A 23531-nucleotide genomic window follows, 5' to 3' on the forward strand; every position below is an offset into this window, starting at 1 on the left:
CACACCTTAGAGGGAGCTACATGTGGGGGATGCCCTTGGCAATCACCAAAGGAAGCCTGGCATCTTCTGGGTGACCATCTCCAGGGGCTTATCATTCAACCCCTAGCCATGGTGAAATCTATGTTCAGTGTCTTTCCCTTCATTTAAAGCCAAAGTCGAATTTCTTCCAGCATTTCAAACCAGCATTCTTAGGCCAGTTGGTCTTCCCCCAAATAGCATCTTATCAAAAACTCAGTAACTGCTACAGTTGGAGCATGAGGCTAGGCCCCCCTTTTTTTTCCTGGGACACTAAGAGGAATTAAATACTCTCTGAGATGAGATGAAGCCAGGAGCTCTGCCTGGTTATTTACTGGTGTTCATCTGCTCCTCCCACAGAGTGTTGGGGATGTCTAGGGCAAGGGCCTCCATCTGCCATTCCAAATGTTTGGGTAGTGAATGGCTGTATCTTGGGAAAACAAGGGCGGAGGAAAGACAAGCCCTTCACCTATGGGACATTCCTCCACCCAGGCTTTCAGGTACCCACATACAGCTGTGTAGAGCCTCCCAGACCTATCTGGTTCCAACAGCATGCCTCCCTCCTGTATCTATCCAGTGACTCACCTGTGCCTCACTAATCTAACCAGGACTCACCTGCTGGAAAACCACAATGATACCCACCCCCATATGTCAGCATATCCAGGCTCTCAGGTACCTCAATCTGACTGACAGTGACATCAGCCTCATGGCCATGGAAAGGGATCCATTGCTAGAACATGAGCCTTTTTGTTTCCTTTTTGAGAGAGGTCTCTCATCGTTGTTATGTGGGATCTATTTGGATCCTACGGTAAGGCCCCCAGATGCCCACTTCTTCCCTTTCCCATCAAGCCCCAGAGCTCTTACAAGCCCCAGGATGGAAGCCAGAAAGTCTCTGTAGTCCAGCTTGTAGCCCATACCCCAGGACTGCATGGCTCCAGACTTATTAGTCCCTTAAAGAAGTGAAGTCTTGGGTTGGAGAGATGGGTCAGAGGTTAAGAGTACTGGCTGCTCTTCCAGAGGTCCTGAGTTCCATTTCCAGCAACCACATGGTGGCTCAAAACCACCTGTAATGAGATCTGGTGCCCTCTTCTGGTCTGCAGGCATACATGCAGGCAGAATACTATATACCTAATAAATAAATAAATAAATAAATAAATAAATAAATAAATAAATAAATATTATTTTTAAAAAATTAATAAAAGGGCTGGAGAGATGGCTCAGAGGTTAAGAGCACTGACTGTTCTTCCAGAGGTCCTGAGTTCAATTCCCAGCAACCGCATAATGGCTCACAACTATCTGTAGAGGGATCTGATGCCCTCTTCTGGTGTGTCGGAAGACAACGATGGTGTATTCACATACATAAAATAAAAATAAATCTTAAAAAAAATAAAAAATAAAAAAAGAAGTGAAGTCTTTGGTTTTCCCATCTGTATATGTAACACTAGGCATTTTCTGCTCAAGTGTGGTGTGAGATAGCAGATGTGTTTGTGCTAATGAGGGGTGAACACAGATCCTTGTACAGGCCATGCTAGTCTCTACTATGTAGTCACACCCCCCAGCTTCTGTACCTTTGCGTAATAAAATCTGATGTCTACACTGTGCATTTATCTTAGACTGAAACTGGTGTTTAGTCTGTGCTAATGTATCACATCCTTGGATAACATTTAGGTTTTAGTATGGTCTGTCCTTTGTGCATATAGAAATGACGATATGCTTTTTTGTTTAAGTGTTCAGGGGCTCCTAGTTTTCAAGAATATGCAGACATAAAGAGAGATGTCTCTTCAGGGGCTGGAGAGACGGCGCTGCAGTGGAAGAGCACATGGTGCTCTTGCACAGGACTCTAGTTTGGTTCCACCGTGGCTCGCAACTATGTCAGCTCCAAGGTTTACAATGCCTCTTCTGACGTCAACCAACACCAGGCGTGCATCTGACGCACATCTATACATACAGGCAAAGCACTCCTACACACAGAATAAAATAAATGAATAAGACCATAATTTTTAATTATTTAAAAAGAGCATCCCTTTGGTGTGGTGTTGAATGAGCACATGTTAAATAAGGAACACGGAGGGTCTTGGCTCTAACCATTCATAAGCCCAGATAGCTGTCCGAATTTACACACATGAGTAACAGGGAACACAAGAGTCCTAGGCACAGACAAAACATTTGGTGCTCAAGGCAAAAGCAACTGGTTTTGTAATGGTTCCTCAGCTGGTCTGATAATGCTGGTATACACATTGGGGTACACTTCTGATAATGCTGGTATATACATTGGGGTACACTTCAGGAGACTCCAGTTAGAACAAGTCCACCATCCCCCAACCTGGACTGCAGTGACCTCCTTATCTCCCTTCCAGAGATTTATACTCTGAAATCTATGTTGTCTTTGTTCCAGGAAGGAGAGGGCAATCTCCCCTTAACTCTGGCAACTCCTCATCCTCACTGTTCCAAAGTCTAGGAAGCAAACATTCCTATACTGGATGAAACTGCTCCATTGTGAGGACAGAGACTGTGCAGTAGCCTGAGGTGTTCATGGAGGGTGACTTCCTAAAAGGATCTAATGTGAATTGGGTTTTGAATTCACTGTGTGAGCATGGCTATGACTGTATAAAGTAAGCTGTGTGTATGGTGTGTGTGTGTGTGTGTGTGTGTGTGTGTGTGTATGGGGTGTGTGTGTGTTCTTTAATTTTACTGTTGTTTCCATGGGAGTAAATAGGCAACATTTCATTTTTTAATCAGTCCTAAATGTTTTGTAGTTTCATATATATATATATATAAATATATATATATATATATATATATATATATTCAGACACTATTCGCATGGAAGCCATTTAAAGTACCCAGATAGGGCCAGCAAGATAGGTAAAAGCCTATGAAAACCTGAGTTTGGTCCCAGAACCCATGTTAAAAACCCAGAATTGGGGTTGGGGATTTGGCTCAGTGGTAGAGCGCTTGCCTAGCAAGCGCAAGGCCCTGGGTTTGGTCCCCAGCTCAAAAAAAAAAGAAAAAAAAACCCAGAATTGGTGGTGTATATCTGTAATCCCAGCACTTCTGGAGTGGTATGGGAGATAGACAGGAGAACTGCTCAGAAGTTCACATGCTAGCTAGCCTGTGGTAGGCACTTCAGCATAAACAACAAAGACCCTTTCTCAGTCATGTAGAAGCAGAGAACTATGCACTCAAAGTTGTCCTTTGGTCTCCATACACACACACACACACACACACACACACACACACACACACACACACACACATACACACACAGAGGACACACAGGTGAATTAAAAAAAATGACAAAATTCAAGGGAACAGGTTGATTGGAGCACGGTGCCAGCCCCTGGAATGCAGAGGAGAGAGAATTCACAGTTCAAAAGGTCATCTTCAGTTACTTAGAGGGTTAAAGGCCAGCATAGAACCCTACCCCCCAATTTTTTTAAAAAAAGGAAATTCACAAGTTTTTATGTAGTTACCACTCAAATAGTTTTATATCGTCACTTCAGAGAATGCTAATGTTCACTCACAGTTGCACAGTCACTCTTGACAACCATGTATCTGTCTCTGTTTCTATGGATTTGCCTGTTCTGAACACTTATCTTTAATAGAGTCATGTAATATGTGGTCTTCTGTCACACTTGTGTGACTGGCTTCTTCTGCTCATCATAGCACTTTCAGGTTCATCTATATTGTGGCAGCCACTTTTCGTTTACTGCCAAATACTATAAGTATATGCTACATTGTATCCATTCACTCACACACTCATTCATTCACCGATTGATACCTGGAATGTTCCCATTTTAGGCACACTGAAAATGTTGCCATTCTGAGTACTTATATATAGGTTTTGTGTAGACATTTTGTCTTCATTTCCCCTCCTTCTATATCTAAAGAGGGATTGTGGAGTCTCATGTTTATCTTTTTTGTTTTGTTTTTCGAGACAGGGTTTCTTTGTGCATCAAGGCTGGAACAACTACTGGATTCTTGGACTTTCCATTGAGAGACAGCCTTTGTTAGACTAGCTGGGCCACAGCCTCTAGGCCACTGTATATGCAGAAATCCCATAAATATAGATTTATTCTCTCAGTTCTGTTCCTCTAGAGAATCCAAATTAACACACTGGGTTTGGTCCCAGTGCTCATGGCATCTGTAACTCCAGGTCCCAAGCATCAAGCAGGCTCTTCTTGGCTTCTGAAGGCAGTGCATACACATGGTGCACTGACGTACATGCAGGCAAAATACCCATAATACATACAATAGAAAGCAATTTAAACATACAAACCACTTTGTCAGTGCTTGTACTCACTCTCCCTATACACTTGAAAATAGCCATCCTATATCTTTTCTGTTTGTTTCATGTGGGATTCTATATTATCTATTAGATACAGATTGCTGTTTTCTTTTTTTTTCTTTTTATATTTTTTATTGATTATTTGGGAATTTCACATCATGAACCCCAATCACATTCACTTCCCAGTCCTTCCAGGTCCACCCCCACCCTTGTGACTTCCTCCCAGAAGAAGAGAAAGAGGAGAAGGAGGAGGAGGAGGAAGAGGAAGAAACAAGTACAATTTGTGTTGTCCATATTTCCACTGAAGCATGGCTTCCCAGTGGCCAGTCCTTTAAGGAAAACTGAGTCTTCCCCCACCTGCACCCCCACCAGAATCCATTAACTGTGGAGAGCTACACTTCAACATCCTTATCACAATTTTAAAAATATATTTATTTAATGTGCACACTTTTGCTGTCTTCAGACACACCAGAGGAGGGCATCGGACCCCATTACAGATGGTTGTGAGCCACCATGTGGTTGCTGGGAATTGAACTCAGGACCTCTGGAAGAACAGTCAGTGCTCTTAAGCTCTGAGCCAACTCTCCAGCCTGCTATATCACTATTTTTAAAGAGTACTCTTCAATGGTTTTCTGTCTAGAGTGTTACTTCTTTCGGGGGTGTCTTAGGGTTTCATTGTTATGAACAGACACCATGACTACAGCAACTTTTAGAAAGGACAACATTTAACTGGGACTTGCTTACAGGTTCAGAGGTTCAGTCCACTATCATTGTGGTGGGAAGCATGGCAGCGTCTAGGCAGGCATGGCGCTGGAGACGCTTAGAGTTCTACCTCTTGTTCCAAAGGCAGCTAGGAGAAGACTGGTACCTAGGAGTAGGGTCTTAAAGCCCATGCCCACAGTGATACACATACCCCAACAAGGCCACACCTACTTCAACAAGGCCACACCTACCCAACAAAGCCACACCTACTCCAACAAGGCCAAACCTACTCCAACACATTTTTTCTATTTCTCTGTAACTTAACTGTAACTTAGCTGTTCACCATGCTTTGTTTGGTCTATTTTTATTTCATTTCGTTTGTGTGCATATAGTTATGTGCATGCCATGGCACACACGTGGAGGCCAGAGGACAACTTATGGGACTCCATTATTTCTTTCTATCATTTGGATCCTAGGTATTAAATGTCAGACTTGGTGGCAAACATTTTGATCCACCGATCCATCTCACTGGCCTGCTTGGGAATTTTGTACTGCTGGGAATTGAACCCGGGCTTCATACATACTAATCAAGTGCTCTGCTACTTAGATACATCCCCGGCTGTCATTTTACTTTGTGTTTTGAGAGAGGATCATACTAAGTTAAGGAAAGGCCTAAGTTGGCCTTAAACGTGCCTTTTTCCTGGCTTCATGAATTATAGGCCTGTGCTGCCCGACCTGGCTTATTACACTTTTATATTATAGAAAAGTTCAAAGATAAAAGGGGTGATGAAGTGTGGTGGTGTGTATTTGCTTAGGAGAGGGAGTGGCACTATTAGAAGGTGTGGCCTTCCTGGAGTAGGTGTGTCACTGTGGGTGGGGGCTTTAATACCTTACCTGGTCCTAGCTGCCTGGAAGTGAGTCTTCTCTTAGAGGCCTGCAGATGAAGATGTAGAACTCTCAGTTCCCCCTGCACCATGCCTGCCTGGATGCTGCATGCTCCTGCCTTGATGATCATGGACTGAACTTCTGAACCTGTAAGTCAGCCCCAATTAAATGTTGTCCTTACTAAGAGTTGCCTTGGTCATGGTATCTCTTCACAGCAGTAAAGCCCTAACTAAGACATGAAGGGAAAAAGATGGAGAAAAGAAGAGGGGGAGGGGAGAAGAGGGAGGGGAGGGAGGAAAGGAGGAAGGGAGGGAGGGGGGGGAGAGAGAGAGATCCGATAATGATCAATTAATGGCAAGTCTTGGTTTGTCCATATCCCTTGCCACTCTGTTCCTCCACCTAGTCCTGAGGAAATCTCAGAGGCCATATCATTCTCCAACCCCCCATCCACCCCATGGGATTTTAATATTTATCTATTAAAGTTGAGGCCACTTAAAAAAAACCACTTAAAAAACAACGCCATTATTATATAAACATATACCATACACCATTATTATATATTATCTTAAGGTAGGCCTTGAATCTCTGATATCACCAGATGCCAAAACAGGACCCACTTATCTGACTGCTGCAACATACGCTCCATCTGGCTTGGTTTCCTTGATCCAGCAGCAGCTACTGGAGCTGCTCCCATAGGGTGGGACCATAGTTGCTTTTCCCGTATCCGTCACCAACAAGACGTGGCCGTGGCCCCCTATCTACTTCGCAGGTCCAAAACTGCTTTTGTGCACAGCTCAGCTCTGCAGTGCAGTTTCACGGTGTATTTTGAGAGACTAATCTCTCCCCTGGGGTCAAATTCTCTTTTGCGTCTCTGGCCCGCCAGTGTTACTAGATGCGGATGTCACGCCTTTCCCTGAGAGTTTTCACCATATGCAGGTGTGAACACTTCTGTGCCATTAGGCCATGGTGTTTCATCATAGCAATATCACAGATAAGACCGAGTTACCCAGCACTCCGTCCCCTCCAGGCCTCCTAATTTATCAGGCTGGGCAGAGCAGTTGTTTTCCTTTATCCCACTGCTGGAAGCCTTCTGGATACCCCTAGACCATCAGGGCTTCCTGGTGATGCCTGCTTGCTGGACTCCAAGTTCCCCCACCCTCTCCTTTCCCCTATTCTCCCCCAACTCTAGCAGTTTCCATGAAGGACTAGCAATGCTAAGCTGAGGGCTTTGCAGAGCTGTGTAGATCCAGAGTTCTTACCTAGGCAGGTCCATTGGCTTCCCCCAAGGTTCACTCAAGAATTCCTTCTTCCTCTGGGCCTTCCTAAGACCTGGTTTTCTGACATGTTTGTAAATTGCTACTTAGTTCATTCGTCCAGTGTGTTAGTTGTTTAGGTGGGAGGGTCATGCAGCTTTTGTATACTCATGCCTACTTTGCAGTGAGGGCGAGAGGTGCGCCTCCATTTTCCACGCCTTCAGCCGCTGTGGGTAAAGATGCACCCACTATTGCCTTGAGGTGCAGGTGCCTGACGTGCCCAGAGGCGTCAAGGAGAGCCATACAGTCTGTGAATGGAGCACAAAGACAACAACAAGGAGTAGGAGGAACTAATCACAAGACAGGACTGGAGAGGAGTCTTACTCTCTTCTCTGCAATGGGCTGCCTCACAGGCTCTACCCAGGTGCTATGGGATTCTCTCAACACAGCTAGGAGCAAGCGATCAATCCAAGAAGAGAACATAACCAAGTCAAATACTGCAGGAGTCACAGAGGTGGTAACGGACCTTGAATTTAGTCCCAAAATGTCTTGGAGCCCTGGGTCAAGCATTTGTTGGAAGGCAGGGCAAAGCCTGACAGGGGTAAGAGAGAACTTGCATAGACAGGTGGAATTGTGGGGCTGGAGAGATGGCTCAGCAGTTGAGAGCACTGGCTGCTCTTCCAGAGGATCTGGGCTTGATTTCCACATGGCAGCTCACAACTGTCTGTAACTCAGTTTTAGAGGATCCAGCAGTCTATTTTGACCTCCAAGGAAGCTGCACACATGGGGTACACAGACTTGCATACAGGCAAAACACCCATACACGTAAAATCAAAATGATCTTTTAAAACGTTTTGAAAAGAAGTATGGAGCCAGTTCGCTCTGTTCTGTGTTAAGACAGGAGGCTCACTGGGTGGGTGATGTGAAGACCATCATTACAGAGAACAGAGGAGGTACCAAGTAACCCAGATAGGCTAGCTGGAGACAGAAGGAAGAAGGCATTCCCTTCCCTATCATCAAGCTGAGTGCCATAATTTCGGGTTCCTTCATTTGCTTGGCTGAACAACATGTACCTGTGAATGTAGTATATTACTAAATAGGATGGTCACATGATTTCAGGTCTCTCCCAGTCTCCAGGAACCCTCTGGTTTCTGCCCTGGGTTAAGCCACTGGGAGGGTTTTGAGCAGGGAATGTTTCCCAATTAATGCTTTATAGAAGCCACTATTTTGTGCTGAAAGTAGTCAGGGAGCAAGGAAAGATACAGAGATACTAGTTGGAAGCTATCCGCTCACCTAGGGATACAGGGTGAGGACTGGGGAAGGGACACATAGCTGGATTCTAATGTGTCCTCTGTTAGCTAGAGGAAGACATCAGTGGTGGAAGGTGGAGGCCTAAAGTGGGCAACAACCTTCAAGAAAGACCAGAGGTTGTATAAAGCTAGAGCATCCCAGATGGCTAGACACAGAAGCAAGGTCTGGATCCTAGACCTAGAGTGACATTTCAATATGGTCTTACCTAAGGCATGAAAAGCCCATTTGGAGACAAATGGTTTAGGGGTCTAGCTGTCTGTTAAGTTAGATGACTACCTGGATCTGTGCCCTTAGCCCAGCCCAGGTATCTCTTTGCTACCTCTAATACTAACACCAGATCCTCCATTACTCTGGGACTGTCTCTCAATCTTCTCCTTCATCAGTAGCCTCTCTATGGTAGCAAAGGCTGTCAGACATCTGTAGAGTATAATTACCTTCCTGGGTCCCCATTCTGTTTCCCAGGGAGCCTTCCCTCCAAGGGACCATTCATAGTACCCCAGCAAGAGTTTCAAGTCACCCCTTTCGACCTCATTGTACACATGCCGTTGCTGTATTCTTTGCATGCCCCTTCCCCAAACATCGGCTGGCAACCTTTAGCTCCTTCCTTGTCCCATCCCCCACCTCCCATCCCCTGTCTGGCCTACAGCTGCCACAACTACTTTGTTTCCTAAGAACAGACTTCCAGTCCGGCATGGTAGTGCACTCCTTTAGTACCAACACTTGGGAGGCAGAGGCAGGCAGATCTATGTTAGTTCGAGGTCAGCCTAGTCTACAAAGTGAGTTCCAGGAAAGCCAGGACAACACACATAGAAAGGCTTTCTCGAATACTACTACTATTAAGTAAACAAACAAACAAATAAATGCCCTCTGCCAGTTACAGTGATCATAACGCACAGTGGACAAACTGGGTTTCCACGGTCCGAAAAGTCCAGAAGGATCTCTCTCTCTCTATCTCTTTCTCTCCCTCTCTGTCCAAGAAAGGACTAGAATGTAAGAAGAAGGCTTATAGGGGAGGAAACTCGTGGTCCAAGTGTTGTTCCGGTTTCATTCCCAACCCAGGCACTTGGGTCGGCAGTGTCCTGATCTTCAGCCGGGTGGAGTTTCCCCAGGTTGTGCTTCTGACCACGCCTCCTGACCCACCTCTCACCTTGTGACCACGCCCCTGAGCTCCACCCTGTCTGGCTCGCCGCGCCAGCTTCCTGAGTAAATTGCTGCCAGCACGCGCTTGCGCCCTCTGGCCCCTCTTGGACCCCACCCCTATAGACTCCGCCTTCCAGAGGCCCCGCCTCTCCCGTTTGCGAGGTGGGAGCTGAGCCACACACTGCGCATGCTCTAGCCGCGGCGCCCCCGACTCCGCACTCGGCTGGGTTCGGGCATTTCCGCCTCTTTGTTTTAAACTCTGCACGGCTTTTTTCTCCTCCTCTTGGGGGGGACCCAGAGGGAGCGGCGCCCCCTCCCCCTCCCGGCGAGCCCCCGCGTGCGCCCGCTCGCCCGCCGCCCGAGACGCAGGTCAGTGAGCCCGCCCCGCCCGGCCTGGCCCGCGCGCCCGTTCCTCAGGCCGCGGCCTCGGCCCATGGTCGGCAGAAGGCTGCGAGCCCAGCGCCCCCGGCAGGCCCGGGAGGCGGGACCCTAAAAGCCTGAGAGAAGGCCAGGAATTGGGAGGTCTGGACCCCGGTAGGGCAGAATCCTGGGCCATGCTGGATCCCGGAACAGTCTGGACCCCGGGAGAACAGGAACCTGGACCAGACAGAACCTGGGGAAGAGCCTGCACCAGGCTGGACCCTGGACTAGGCTGGACCAGGGGTGGGCAGAATCCTAGACTAGGCAGAACACCGAGCCGAGGTGGATTCCGAGCAGTCTGGACCCCGAGAGAACAGGACCTAGGGAAGACAAGGAGTACAGTCCGGCTGGACCTGGCACTAGGCAGGGTTCCAGAGAACAGGACCCCGGAAGAACAGGAGTCTGGGCCAGGCTGGATCCAGGGAGATCAAGACCGCAGACCAGGCAGGACCCGGACCAGGCCAGAATTACTGAGGGCCAGCCACTGAACAGTCCCTAGGACTGGGCAGACCTCCCATAGTTCTGGGGCCCTAGGACAGGTGGAGCCCCGACTCTTGGAATGGACACTTGGGGGGAGGGTCAGTATCAGAAACCTGACAAGACTCTAGGAAAGGTCATTGAGGAAGAATGGCTCTCAGGACCCAGCAGGACCTAGAAAATGGCAGAATCACTGAGATGGGCCAACTCAAGATAAATTAAAGAGGAGGGTTAAGATCCTGAGACCACCCCACAGAGGGCCAGGGCGCTGGGACAAGGCCATAGGAAGGTCAGGACTCAGGGGCAAATCAGCCGTAGAAAGCTGGGAAATCAAGGCTGGCTCAAAGAAATCTGGACACTATGACAGTCCTTTGAGCAGTTTGGGGCCCTGAGGGTGAACTGTAAGGAGAGTTCATAATATAGACAGGCTTCAGGACAAACAGGACCAAAGGTGGGTCACTTTAAAATGAAAGCCTTGGAGCTGAACCATGAGGATGGTCCTCAGGGATTACTTAGATAATAGTTGGGACTTTAAGGCAGGGAGGGCCCGGGACTGTAGAAATCCACCCCCGAACTCTGCTGAAAAGATTACTAGGCATTGGGAGGTTTAGATCTGCCCAGCTCACACTGGACCTTTGCTATGAAGTGCTTACATGTGGGTTTCTGAGTTACCTGAGCCCAAAGGTTCAAACCCTGCATTTCCCACAAGTCCCCCAGCTCCCTGATGTTACAGAGTGGGTGAAGATCTTAGGATACTGCAAGGCAAAGTTGGAGCTCACCTGGGCTCCAAGGACTCAGGGGTATCAAAGGTATGCCCTGTACCTGATGCTTCATGCCCCAGCCTCCAAGCCGCCTCTTGCCTGCTCTCCCCAGCTCCCTAGTCTTAGCCCCAGGTCAGTGGCTGTACCTCCACCCTCCCTCCTCCTTCCCCAGCAGGTCATGAGGGTGTGTAGAGAGGTTAGAGGCTAGATGTCCAGTCCGGAGGAGGCACTCCAGGAGTAGATAGGTAGGAAGGTGAGGTCAGTGAGCAGAGGGCTGAGGGGATGTTGAGCACCTAGCCCTCGCACTACCGTCTCACCCCTAAAAAGAAAGAGTTCTTGTTTCTCTGAAATCTTCCCAGTCTGTCATGGAGAACACAATGTTTGTGGGAAAGTGAGATGTGCTTCTACTGTTGTGGGAGACACTAGGGCAAGTACTGAGATGTTCACAGAAAACTTGATGTGTTTCGAGATGAGAAAGCCAGGGGTTTCCAGAGTGGCCCAGCTCCCACACAGACTTGGGGTGGTCAACGATGGGTGTGTTGCTCTGAGGAAGCTCTGCTTGGTCAGGCTGCACTTTACAGTGCTGGACACAGGGTGAGTCTAAACTCTGGGCTGTTCGGATTCCTGGGAGATATACTCGAGCTGGCCAGTTCGATGTTTCATTTTGAGCCACCTCACAGTTTGGTTTCTCAGGGGGAAACAAGTCTAGGTTTCTTGGCATGGTGTCAGCTGAGTTGTGTTCTAAGTGGAAAGTCACATTTGCCAAGTGTCCTTACACTTGGGAACCTCGCACTCAGAGATTACCTCTGATTTTTTTTTTTCCTTTTGCTGTGCCCTTTATTCTAATTTGCTGTGTGAAATTTTAGAACTGATCGTTCGTTTAGGTGTGATGGTGATCTTCGTTTTCCTGTGCTTCGACTTTTAAACACTTGAGGGGTTATATGATTTGTATGCTGCTGTACAACAAACTACCTTAGAATGTAGCGCCCTAAGTCAGATAATGGTTCTGATGATGAGCTCAGGACTGACCTTTTCTGGCCAACTTCCCTAGCCAGGGTAATAGCTAGGCCACTAGAAGGTGGACCAGGCTCTTCAGTATTGCTGACAGCCAGGCATTTATCAAGTTTTAAGTATCATGTGGTCCATACCCTAGAAAATTTCATAAACAAATTATGTGTAGATCCAGGTGTGGTGGCTCAGACCTGTAATCCCAGCCCTTGGGAGCCGAGGTAGGAGGATTGCCGTGAGTTTGAGTTTGAGGCAAACCTGAGCCACAGTAGTGAGTTCCAGACCGATTTGGGCTACAGAGTTAGATCCTATCTCGGAAAGTTGGTGTGTTAGAATGAGGCCTCTAAATAAGGTCTGTCAGGTTCCTCTGATGCCACTGTAAGAGTTCAGATGATTGTGATGCATGCATGTATCCTGTTTAAGAGGCGTCTGCTATAGACAGAAAATGCTCCTGGTGGTTAACTTACTATTTGGAACGTTCTGGCGAACAGACTCCTGTGGATAAAGGGGGCATAGGAGCATTAACCTCTGGGCAAGGGTTTTCCAGTATTCCAAGAGCCTTGGTATGTTATTCTGAAAGAAATCGTAAGCCAACCCTCTAGATTTTATTAACCATCTTAAATAATGTGGAGAAAGTGTTTTTTCTGGTACACTGGGCTTCACACACTCGCTTATAAGTGACTTTTTCAAAATAGTAAGGCGTGGGGTTGGGGATTTAGCTCAGCGGTAGAGCGCTTGCCTAGCAAGCGCAAGGCTCTGGGTTCGGTCCCCAGCTCCGAAAAAAAAGAAAAAAAGAAAAAAAAATAACAAAATAGTAAGGCATGAGGTTCCGAAAGGTTGAGATATCCGTTCCTTGTGGGGATATTGTGCTCAGAGATCTCCTGCAGACAGGAGCCCTTTCTCCACAGCCCAGGTCTTGGGATAGGGGTGGAAGATGAATCAGAGTACTTATCCAAGGTCATCCTGGATGCTCTTGCCCCTGATGGCCACCTCCCTGTACTTTGGGAGGTTCCACCTCGGGTTCACAAGGTCATTCACTAGAACCATTAGAGTTGATTTGTGTTTTAAAACAAAGTTTGTTTGGGGGTGTGTGATTCTTTAATGACCTTTTATTATTGGCTGCCTTGTTTGTTTGATGTTCAAGATTTGGTTTGAAGTAGAAGATGTAAGTTTTCTTTACTTATGAAATACATTGAGGTTGAAGGTCAGCTTCTGTTGTTATCCTCACAACCTTACTGTTCATAATGCAGGAATGCTGCACACAGTACATTATGCTTCAAAAACTTGAACTGTTCCTTAGTTCTGCGAGTTGATTATCATTAACTTTAGCTAGACATAGTAATATAAGCCTTTAATCCTTGCTACTGCTCGTGAGACTGAAACAAGGATCATTAGAGCTCAGAATTTGGAGACCAGCCTGGGCGACATAGTGTAACCCTGCTTCAAAAAAAAATAGTTAATCACAAAGACAGATGAAGCCTTTAAAAATAAGAAAACATTCTTTTTCCTGCCACATACCCTCTCACATAACTAGATTATGCATAAGCCAAAAGGGTAGGGGTAGTGATAAGTACTACCCACTTTTGTTGCTGCAGACTACCCTTTGAATTGAGCAAAGTCCCACTGAGAGGAGGGGGCTGCACTTGCTGTCAGCCTGTTGTGTTGCCAGCGTGCTGTATTGAAGAGAAACTCTACAGTGCTTAGTTGGACCTCAAGGATGGAGGTTAATTGGATGTTTTTGAAAGTTCATTGATCTTTGGTAGACTTCGCTATTTTAGCTATAAATTCTACAGCAAACATATAGACGATGAGGCTGTGTTTATAGACTTTCTCAAAGCCTCTAATCAACACCTGTGTCCTGTGCGGGTCTCACTGGGCTTCATGGGGTCCTATAGGACTTACAGGTGCCTGTGGAAGAAGACCCGTGGGTGCTGTGTGGGTTTCCTGGCTCTTGTAGTACAGTGGGACTTACTAGGACCTGTGAGTTCTGTGTGGTTATGTAAGGCCTAATGGAGGCCCCTAGGTCACATGGGGAGTTTGGGAGTTTGTACTGATTTGTCTGTCAACTGGTTCCAGGTAGGGCTTAGCCTGTGTTGGGTTCTCAACAAACCCTAGCCTAAAGCAATCGTAAGCAGTGGCTTTTGTGGCTTTATGCTGAGAGTGTGTAGGCTTGGTTGTTGAAGTCCTCAGGACATGCTCTACCAACAGGAATGGGGGCCAAGCCACATATGCCACAAGTGTCCTTACTTAAGGACTTCTACATTTAAAAAAAAAATTGTTATAATTCTCTGAGTGTTTCTGAATGCAGAAACACTGAACACATCTGGGTGTTAGAAGATAACTGTGGAGTCTTGTTTGCTTCTGCCTTCTTTATGTGGGTTCCAGGAATTGAATTTACGCCATCAGGTTGGTGGCAAGTGCCTTTACATTCTGAGCCATTTCACCAGCCACCTTTTGCTTTCTTACTTAAGTGCTTACCAAAGTAAACAACAACAAACTCAAACAAAAAAATCCTAATGGAGCACAAATGCAAGAATTATAATCGTGGGTATCTGCTATGGTCTCAATGTGGTTTTCATTCCTCCCAGGTTTTTAGATTGAAGTCCTAATCAAAAATAACTGCACAAGAAGTGAGTTTTGTAGGGTGGTCTGTCCTCAAAGACAGAATAGGTGCCTTATCAAAAATCCTGAGAGCTCTTCCTTCCTCTCTGTCCTAGAGGACTTGGCATGGGGGTTAGGTCTGAACAAGCCACAAGCCTACTGTCAGGGCTGAGGAGTAAACTTAGGTTGCCTCTAAGCCCTTTGTTGGGGGTGCTTTGGGACAGCAGCCTGCAGTTTAGGGCAGAGTCCATGCCCATTTGCAGGACACAGTTTTCTCTTTGATGATATCGTTATCTTTCTTACTGCTTTTGTCATTGAAGTATCAAAGAGCAACTTCAGATGGTAGGCCACCTCTTGCAGAAAATGAGGAACACCCAGAAGGCAGCAGACCTGGCTTCCGTCCCACAACCCCCGCAGCGTGGGAGGCTCAGCATATCCCACGAATAGTTACGTCCAGGATTTCACAGTTGTCATAAGGAAGGTCGTCCTTAGAGGTTTTTCTGAATAGAGCCCTGGGGTCTGGTGCTAGGTTGAGTCCCAACCTGACACAAGCCAGGGAAGTCTGGGCTGTGTTGCTATGTTTTGTCCCGACACTAAAAGAGGTCTAACATTAGATTGATATCTGTTCTCAATGCACTTATGGAATTCTGATGTTGAGTTTTCTGTCCCCCTGATATCCTCAGACTTTGGAGTAAAACATTTCAGGTTGGAGTATTTCTGCTTTGTGACATATATCAGCAGCCCATGGCCGCATACATGTGGTGAGTTGCGAGTGACTTACTCTCCTGCTGACTGGTTCTGTAAGGTGAAGTGCCTGTACACAGTCAGCCAAAAACAGGGCATGTTGATGAGGTCATAGATCTGGACAGACTTCTGTCCTCAGTTCAGTGTTTGGTGACACATTGGCGATTACGCTTACCCCCCAAGGCCAGTGCTTGTCACTAGAGACTGATAGTATAGCACGTCTATCCAGGTGGGGTACCAACCAGATCTTAGGAAGTCATAGTCTCAGCACAGATTGAATGGCGTATGACTGTGGATGTCTCAGAGGGTACAGTGTTCAAGCCAGCACAGAGCTTCTGGGAAAGTTCTAATCTGTGAGGGAAACGATCTACCTGCCAAGCTACACCCTGTTGAAAGAAGGGTAATGAATTCCATCTGCTAACCGTGGGAGGGACCTCTGCAAGACTTCTACAGATACCAGGAAGTTCTGGAAGAGACCGGAGTGGCAAGAAGACAGTAGAAGTTACTTGGATATAGGAGTTATACCAGTAAACGCAGTCAGCTACCACAGGAGGGTCAGCACAGAAGGACAGAGGTCTGTCCACACAGAGCATGCTGAGCAACAGCATGTCGTGCACAGGTCATACACGGAGCAGGAAGAGGTCCCTTGGAATGGGATGGGAAGACAGTTGTCAGCAGCTGAGTGTCTGTAGCTACTGTCCTTTTTGAAAAAGACTTGTTTTTCTGTTTTTTAATTGTTAGAAACTATTCGTATTGATAAAGTTACTGTCTTCATTAATATGTATTAGGCCTGGGCTGTTTAGGAGACCAGTTTGGAATCTGATCAGATCTGTGGTGCCTAAGACATAGATCTGATGGTGACTCCACCTAGATCTTATCCCTAGGAGGGGCAGCTTGTGTTACTGATTTTAATGAGGACACCTCCCTCCCTCTTTCCCTCCCTGCCTGCCTGCCTCCCTGCCTGCCTCCCTGCCTCCCTGCCTGCCTCCCTGCCTCCCTGCCTCCCTGCCTCCCTCCCCCCTCCCTCCCTCCCCTGCCTCCCTCCCTCTTTCCCTCCCCTGCCTGCCTCCCTCCCTCCCTGCCTCCTGCCTCCCTCCCTCCCTCCCTCCCTGCCTCCCGGCCTCCCTCCCTCCCTCCCTCCCTACCTCCCTGCCTCCCTCCCTGCCTGCCTCCCTGCCTCCCTGCCTCCCTGCCTGCCTGCCTCCCTGCCTCCCTGCCTCCCTGCCTCCCTGCCTGCCTCCCTGCCTCCCTGCCTGCCTGCCTGCCTCCCTGCCTCCCTGCCTGCCTCCCCCTGCCTGCCTCCCTGCCTCCCTGCCTGCCTCCCTGCCTCCCTGCCTCCCTGCCTCCCTGCCTCCCTCCCTCCCTCCCTCCCTGCCTCCCTCCCTGCCTGCCTCCCTCCCTCCCTGCCTCCCTCCCTCCCTGCCTGCCTCCCTCCCTGCCTCCCTCCCTGCCTGCCTCCCTCTGCCTGCCTCCCCCTGCCTCCCTGCCTGCCTCCCTGCCTGCCTCCCTCCCTGCCTCCCTCCCTCCCTGCCTCCCTCCCTGCCTCCCTCCCTGCCTCCCTGCCTCCCTCCCTCCCTCCCTGCCTCCCTCCCTCCCTGCCTCCCTGCCTCCCTCCCTGCCTCCCTCCCTCCCTCCCTCCCTCCCTGCCTCCCTGCCTCCCTGCCTCCCTCCCTGCCCTCCCTCCCTGCCTCCCTCCCTCCCTCCCTGCCTCCCTGCCTCCCTGCCTCCCTGCCTCCCTGCCTGCCTCCCTCCCTGCCCCTGCCTCCCTCCCTCCCTCCCTGCCTCCCTGCCTCCCTCCCTCCCTGCCTCCCTCCCTCCCTCCCTCCCTGCCTCCCCTGCCTCCCTCCCTGCCTCCCTGCCTCCCCTGCCTCCCCTGCCTCCCTCCCTGCCTCCCCCTGCCTCCCCTGCCTCCCCCTCCCTGCCTCCCCCCCTCCTCCTCCCTCCTGCCTGCCTCCCCTGCCTCCCTCCCTCCCCTGCCTCCTCCCTCCCCTGCCTCCCCCCTGCCTCCCCTCCCTCCCCTCCCTCCCTGCCTCCCTGCCTCCCTGCCTCCCTCCCCTGCCTCCCTCCCCTCCTGCCTGCCTCCCCTGCCTCCCGCCTCCTCCCTGCCTCCCCTGCCTCCTCCTGCCTCCTCCTGCCTCCCTCCCTGCCTCCCTGCCTCCCTGCCTCCCTCCTCCTCCTGCCTCCCTCCCCCTGCCTCCCTGCCTCCTGCCTCCCTGCCTCCCTGCCTGCCTGCCTCCCTGCCTCCCTGCCTGCCTCCCTGCCTGCCTGCCTCCCTCCCTGCCTGCCTTCCTCCCTCCCCTCCCTGCCTCCCTCCCTGCCTCCCTCCCTGCCTGCCTGCCTCCCTGCCTCCCTCCCTGCCTCCCTCCCTGCCTCCCTCCCTGCCTCCCTCCCTGCCTCCCTCCCCCTGCCTCCCCCCTCCCTCCCTCCCTCCCTGGGCCCCTGCCTCCCCCTCCCTGCCTCCCTGCCTCCCTGCCTCCCTCCCTGCCTCCTGCCTCCTGCCTCCCTCCTCCCTGCCTCCCTCCCCTGCCTGCCTCCCTGCCTGCCTCCCCTGCCTGCCCCCCCTGCCTCCCCTGCCTCCCCTGCCTGCCTGCCTCCCCTGCCTGCCCCCCCTGCCTCCCTGCCTCCCTCCCTGCCTCCCCTGCCTCCCTGCCTCCTGCCTCCCTGCCTCCTGCCTCCCTGCCTCCCTGCCTCCCTGCCTCCCTCCCTCCCTGCCTCCTGCCTCCCTCCCCTCCCTCCCTGCCTCCCTGCCTCCCTGCCTGCTTCCCTGCCTGCCTCCCCTGCCTGCCTCCCTGCCTCCCTGCCCCTCCTCCCTGCCCTGCTCCCCTGCCTGCCCCTGCCCTCCTGCCCCCTGCCTCCCTGCCTGCCTGCCTGCTTCCCTGCCTCCCTGCCTCCCTGCCTCCCTGCCTCCTTCCCAGCCTCCCTGCCTCCTTCCCAGCCTCCCTGCCTCCCTGCTTCCCTGCCTCCCTGCCTCCCTGCCTCCCTGCCTCCCCTGCCCTCCCCTCCCCTGCCTCCCTCCCTCCCCTCCCTCCCTGCCTCCCTCCCTGCCTCCCTGCCTCCCCTGCCTCCTGCCTCCCTGCCTGCTTCCCTGCCTCCCTGCCTCCCTGCCTCCCTGCCTGCCTCCCTGCCTCCCTTCCTCCCTCCCTGCTTGCCTCCCTCCCTCCCTGCCTAGCTAGTCCTTTCTACCCCACTGTGGTTATGGTTTGCCATGTCCACTTGCTTGTCTGCTCTAGTAACCACAGATGTGATGATGTGCAATGTAAGCAGCAACAAACATAGGTGATTCTTAGAAGACTTGGAGAGGACACCAGGCTGGCCATTTAGTCACATGGATATGGTACGGGTTCTGAGGCTTAGCTGATTTTGGAGTACTGGAGCCTCTAGAAGAGAGTTTGTCAGGGTGGATGTGTTGCCTTTAGCACAGAATGTCAGCCTTTCCTGCCATCCACGGCACTTGGTGCATGGCCCACTGCTCAGCAGCACACCCATTGTCTCCAAGGAAGTCTCACTGGGTTTTTAGTTTATACTTCCTTTTTAGGACTAAAGTTTGTCAGCTAAATTCACTTAACTTGGATTTTTCTCCTTAGTGAATCTCTTTTCATCACTTAGAGCAGAAACAGGCAAAGTTTCTCTAAAAACCCAAGGAGAATTTTGGGCATGGCTGGCCCTGTGATAGTAAGCAGAGCAGCAGCACCACTCCATCTTGAGAACTGGAGTTTGCCAAGTCCTGGTCCTGTTATGATCCTAGTGTGTTGTAGATCTGTGCTTCTCGGTTCATTACAGAGCCACATAACTCAGTGATGGACTTAATTAGAAAAGGGAACGAACGCCCCTGACCTACTCAGCCTGTGAACGTGGCGTCACATACTCTGTTGAATGCTGGCATTTCTTTGAGGGATTATGAGTAATGTGATCCAGTGTCACCACCAGGAGTGTGTCTGTCATTTGTTTTAAAATTTAAGATGCTTCTTCATCACTTTATTGTATAGTGGGGACCCATGGGCTGCTCTGGCATGCCAGCCCATAGCAGGCAGTTCACCCTCCTGGAACTTTATGTCCCATGAGAATGGCACTGCCATGCTCCTTGTGGGCAGTTGCTCCTCCTCCAAGGAGCCCTGCACAGCTGGGAGCACCGTTTTCCTGACTGCGGAGGAACAGCTGTTGTGTGAGGCCCACCTTGTCACGGGCTGCCTGCTGATGGGCATCTGGCACCTCCATCTGAGAGAGTGCGTGTTGGGCTGTAACTGTTCACTTCCAAGTTCTCGAGCAGTCGTGTGTTAGTGTCTCCTTCAGTAGGGTGATTTCCTCACAGAATGCCATGTTGGGTGATTTGTCAAATCATTCTTACATGTCTTTGGAAAGAATGTACGTTGTTCTGCTTTTACCTTTTGGCATAAGGGATTTTTTTTTTCGCTCGTGCTGTTGCCTTCCTGTATTCCTGGGATATACCTAACTTGGTCCTGAGAGACTCTTGTGTACTGGTTGATGAGGGTCGCAGATGCTCTGCTTAGGGTCAGGCAGGTCTGTTAGCTTCCTTCCAGATCTCATCTTGCTAGAGTTTGGTGTATAGCTAGTAGTAGTTAGTTTCATAAAGGGAGTTAGAGATCCCTTCTTTAGCTGTGCATGATGGTCCTGGGAATCTGAGCGCAGGACATGGTGCAGGACAAAGTGTGTTCCAGCTCTAAATGCCTTTACCAGCTGAAAGGGTGATTTGCTCTCAGGTGTGGTAGACTTACAGAACCAGAGTTCTAATTGAAGAAATTTTTGTGACTACTTATCCAGTTCCCATAATAGAGAATATTTTGGGTTTTCCTTACTACTCTCAATTTAGTTTTTCCCTCCTAGGAATTTATCCATTTCATACAAATGTCATTATTAAAAATTACATGTGTACCAGGTATGGTGGCATACAACTTCAATCCCAGCACTGGGATTGGATACTATTGGAAAGCCAGTTGTAGTGGCTTATACCTGTAAGCTTAATACTTGAGAGGCTGAAGCAAGAGAATCATTGCAATGATAAAGTCAGCCTGGGTTCCACAGGGAGTTTTAGGACAAGACTACATAGTGGAACCCTATTTCAAAGCAATGAATGAAACACTCTGGTTCTTCTGTCACAAGAACCGCCAAGCTTCAAGGGACAGCAAATTCAAGTGGTTGGTGGCCTCCATACTAGGCAGGGACTAGTTTAAGACAGACCTGGCCTTGAGTTGACTTCTCCTCTTCCTCTAAATGTTTCTGACATATCTGTCAACCCTCCCTTGGTTTATTTGATAGGACATACTTACCTCTTTCTACCGTCCCTTTTCCTTACTCATTTTGTACAAGTCTCCTGGGTGTATTAGTCACTAAATAAATGCAGTTCTGAGGCTGGAGAGAAGGCCTAGTGGTTAAGACTGTACACTTGTTCTCCCAGGGACCCAACTGCCTTTCTTAGCACTCCACCAAGTAGTTCATGACAGCCTATAACTTCAACTTCAGGGGATCCAATTCCTTTTTCTGGCTTCTGTAGGCACCTATATATACATTGCATACATTCCCACAGACAAACAGACAGAAATACAAACTTCTTAAAAATGAAGTTTTGGAAGGTTTTTTAAGGTGAAATTATCTGAGTTGCATTTAGGAGTAAGTTCATTTAAGCACATGTTAGGGTAAACTGCATCCAGGTTGTATGTAATTAGTCTTTAAACTACAAATACCTGCAGTCTTGGTATTGTTCTAGTTAAGACTATAGGCACCTTACCAAGCTCTTCGCCAGCAATGCCTGTTCCCAAACCCCCGAACTGAAGGGCGGTACCAAGGAATTCACAGCCGGGATCCTAGGAACCCTCAGAGCACCTTAGTCAAGATGCAGAGTGCTACATAGTTATCTCGGGAGGCCCCAGATCACTATTCAGACTTCTAGCTGCTGCCCATCTCCATCTCCTGGCATGAGTACCTGCTCGTTTGCCTTAGCCTGCTGACCCTAGCACGGTACCGTGCTCACATGGGCCCAGGGCACATTCACTGAGTGGGTGGCAAGTCTGTGACTAGGAGGGATAATGACTTAGCTTGGGTGTGAGGATGTAGACATTGCTGGTATCAAATTGAGTGAGCAACAGAGTGCTGCTGCTCATTGTCCTCACGAGGTTTCTCAGGTCACCCTGAGATCCACTGTTACTTGGAGCTTCTACAGATATCCCATCCTGCCTCTTGGGCCCTAAAGCGAGTAGTGGGGCCACCCTCTCTTTCCCTTAACCATTAGCTATGTATTTGCTCTGGATTAGGCCAGGGCTCAGGAAATCTGGGAGGTGTTGCTGCTGAGGTGTCACTTGATGACTTAAAGCAAGCAAATTGGCAGACATGTTTAACCAAACAGTCCTTGAGAGTTGCTAGAGGTTAGAGGGTGAGACAAGATCCTCCCATGGTGACACCTGTCTCTGCTTCTCCACAGACTTCACGATGTAGCCCCGATTCCAGACTGTCATTTACAGGTGAGTGCAGCCGAAGCTTATCTTCCTTTCTGGCTACCTGTGACTCAGTATGGTGGCCACCTCATATTTCCTTGAAGTCTGTTCTCCAACAATCATTGGAGTTATTTGTGCTTCTTGATTGTCTTCCAACATTTCTAGTGGGTTCTGTCCCATGATTTAATATGTAGACCTTATCTAAGATGTAGTAAGGTTTAATGTGGAATTGTGTGCAGGACTGGTATCAGTGAGCTTTGAAATAACAGTGCCATCTTTGTGCTAGAAAATGGAAAAGGAACAAGGGGCAGAAGGAAGGTGCAGAAGCCAGCCAGAACTCAGAGTAAGGAGGGATCATCGCATCCACTTGGTGGCCTGAAGCCTCCATGCCACCGAGTGAGGAAGGACACGCAGACATCCAGAGGAGGTGAGGTCTGGGATTCCTCCAAGGGGCCCTGCCATCTAGGGGAGGGAGGTCTGGGCTCTGTCTCATGAGTGAAGAACTTGGCGCTCCTTATACTCTGTACATAGTCTCTGGAGTACCTTTAATCCAGGGTGGGATAGTGTTGATCAGTCAGTTGCCTAGGAGAGGTGCAGGTTAGAAGTGGTACTGTGATCGGGATGGACTTTGTTGGGGCCATTTGGCCTTGCATGCTCAGCCCCGAGTGCAGTGTCTAAAAGGCAGTCAGTGAGCCTGGAGCCAAGCAAGATGTAGCTGGTGACTTGGTGATGGATTTCTCGTAAATTAGTTTCCTCAGGCATTGAGTGAACAATTAACTGTTCCCTTTCAAAAAACATACAAGGATGAGGATGGCTAAATTCCTGAAGTGGGACTAGACCCAGCTATCAGCTGTAATATTCAAAGGCTATGTAGATTCAGGTCAAAGTAGCTGGTGATTAGGTTGGATCCACAGGACCTTATCTAACCTCCTTTGGGGCTCTGTGTCTTCTTGGTAGACATTATAGTGGCTTGAACCTCCCTTGAGTTGAGGTCGAACTTCACTTACCATTGACGTCTGAGGCAGGTCACCATTTGATGACAGGATCAGATGGGATGGGCCATGTGCCCAACAAAAAGGCTGGGATGTAGTAGAACACCCATCACATCTATGGATAGAACACCTACTACATCTATGGATAGAACACCTACTACATCTATGGATAGAACACCTACTACATCTATGGATAGAACACCTACTACATCTATGGATAGAACACCTACTACATCTGTGGATAGAACACCTACTACATCTATGGATAGAACACCTACTACAGCTATGGATAGAACACCTACTACATCTGTGGATAGAGGAGAGGCAAGCCAGGGGGGAGCATACCTGGTTATCAGAGTTCTAGAAAAACAGAACAGGAGGGAGGGAGGGAGGGAGGGAGGGAGGGAGATAGATAGATAGATAGATAGATAGATAGATAGATAGATAGATAGATAGAGGGAAGGAGGGAGATAGATAGATAGATAGAT

At 49.3% G+C, this 23531-nt stretch overlaps 1 protein-coding gene across 1 annotated transcript in view; it reads left to right on the plus strand.

Moving 5' to 3' along the window:
- Positions 1 to 9748: 9748 nt before the first annotated feature.
- Pcgf3 (polycomb group ring finger 3) overlaps positions 9749 to 23531 on the plus strand; it is a 43165-nt gene continuing 29382 nt past the window's right edge. The window contains exons 1-3 of the mRNA XM_032915876.1: positions 9749 to 9963; positions 22039 to 22078; positions 22338 to 22478. The gene's annotated coding sequence lies outside the window, so the exon portion shown is untranslated. The remainder of the gene's footprint in view (positions 9964 to 22038; positions 22079 to 22337; positions 22479 to 23531) is intronic.

This window comes from Rattus rattus, chromosome 11 (assembly GCF_011064425.1).
Source record: "Rattus rattus isolate New Zealand chromosome 11, Rrattus_CSIRO_v1, whole genome shotgun sequence".
Lineage (NCBI taxonomy): Eukaryota > Metazoa > Chordata > Mammalia > Rodentia > Muridae > Rattus > Rattus rattus.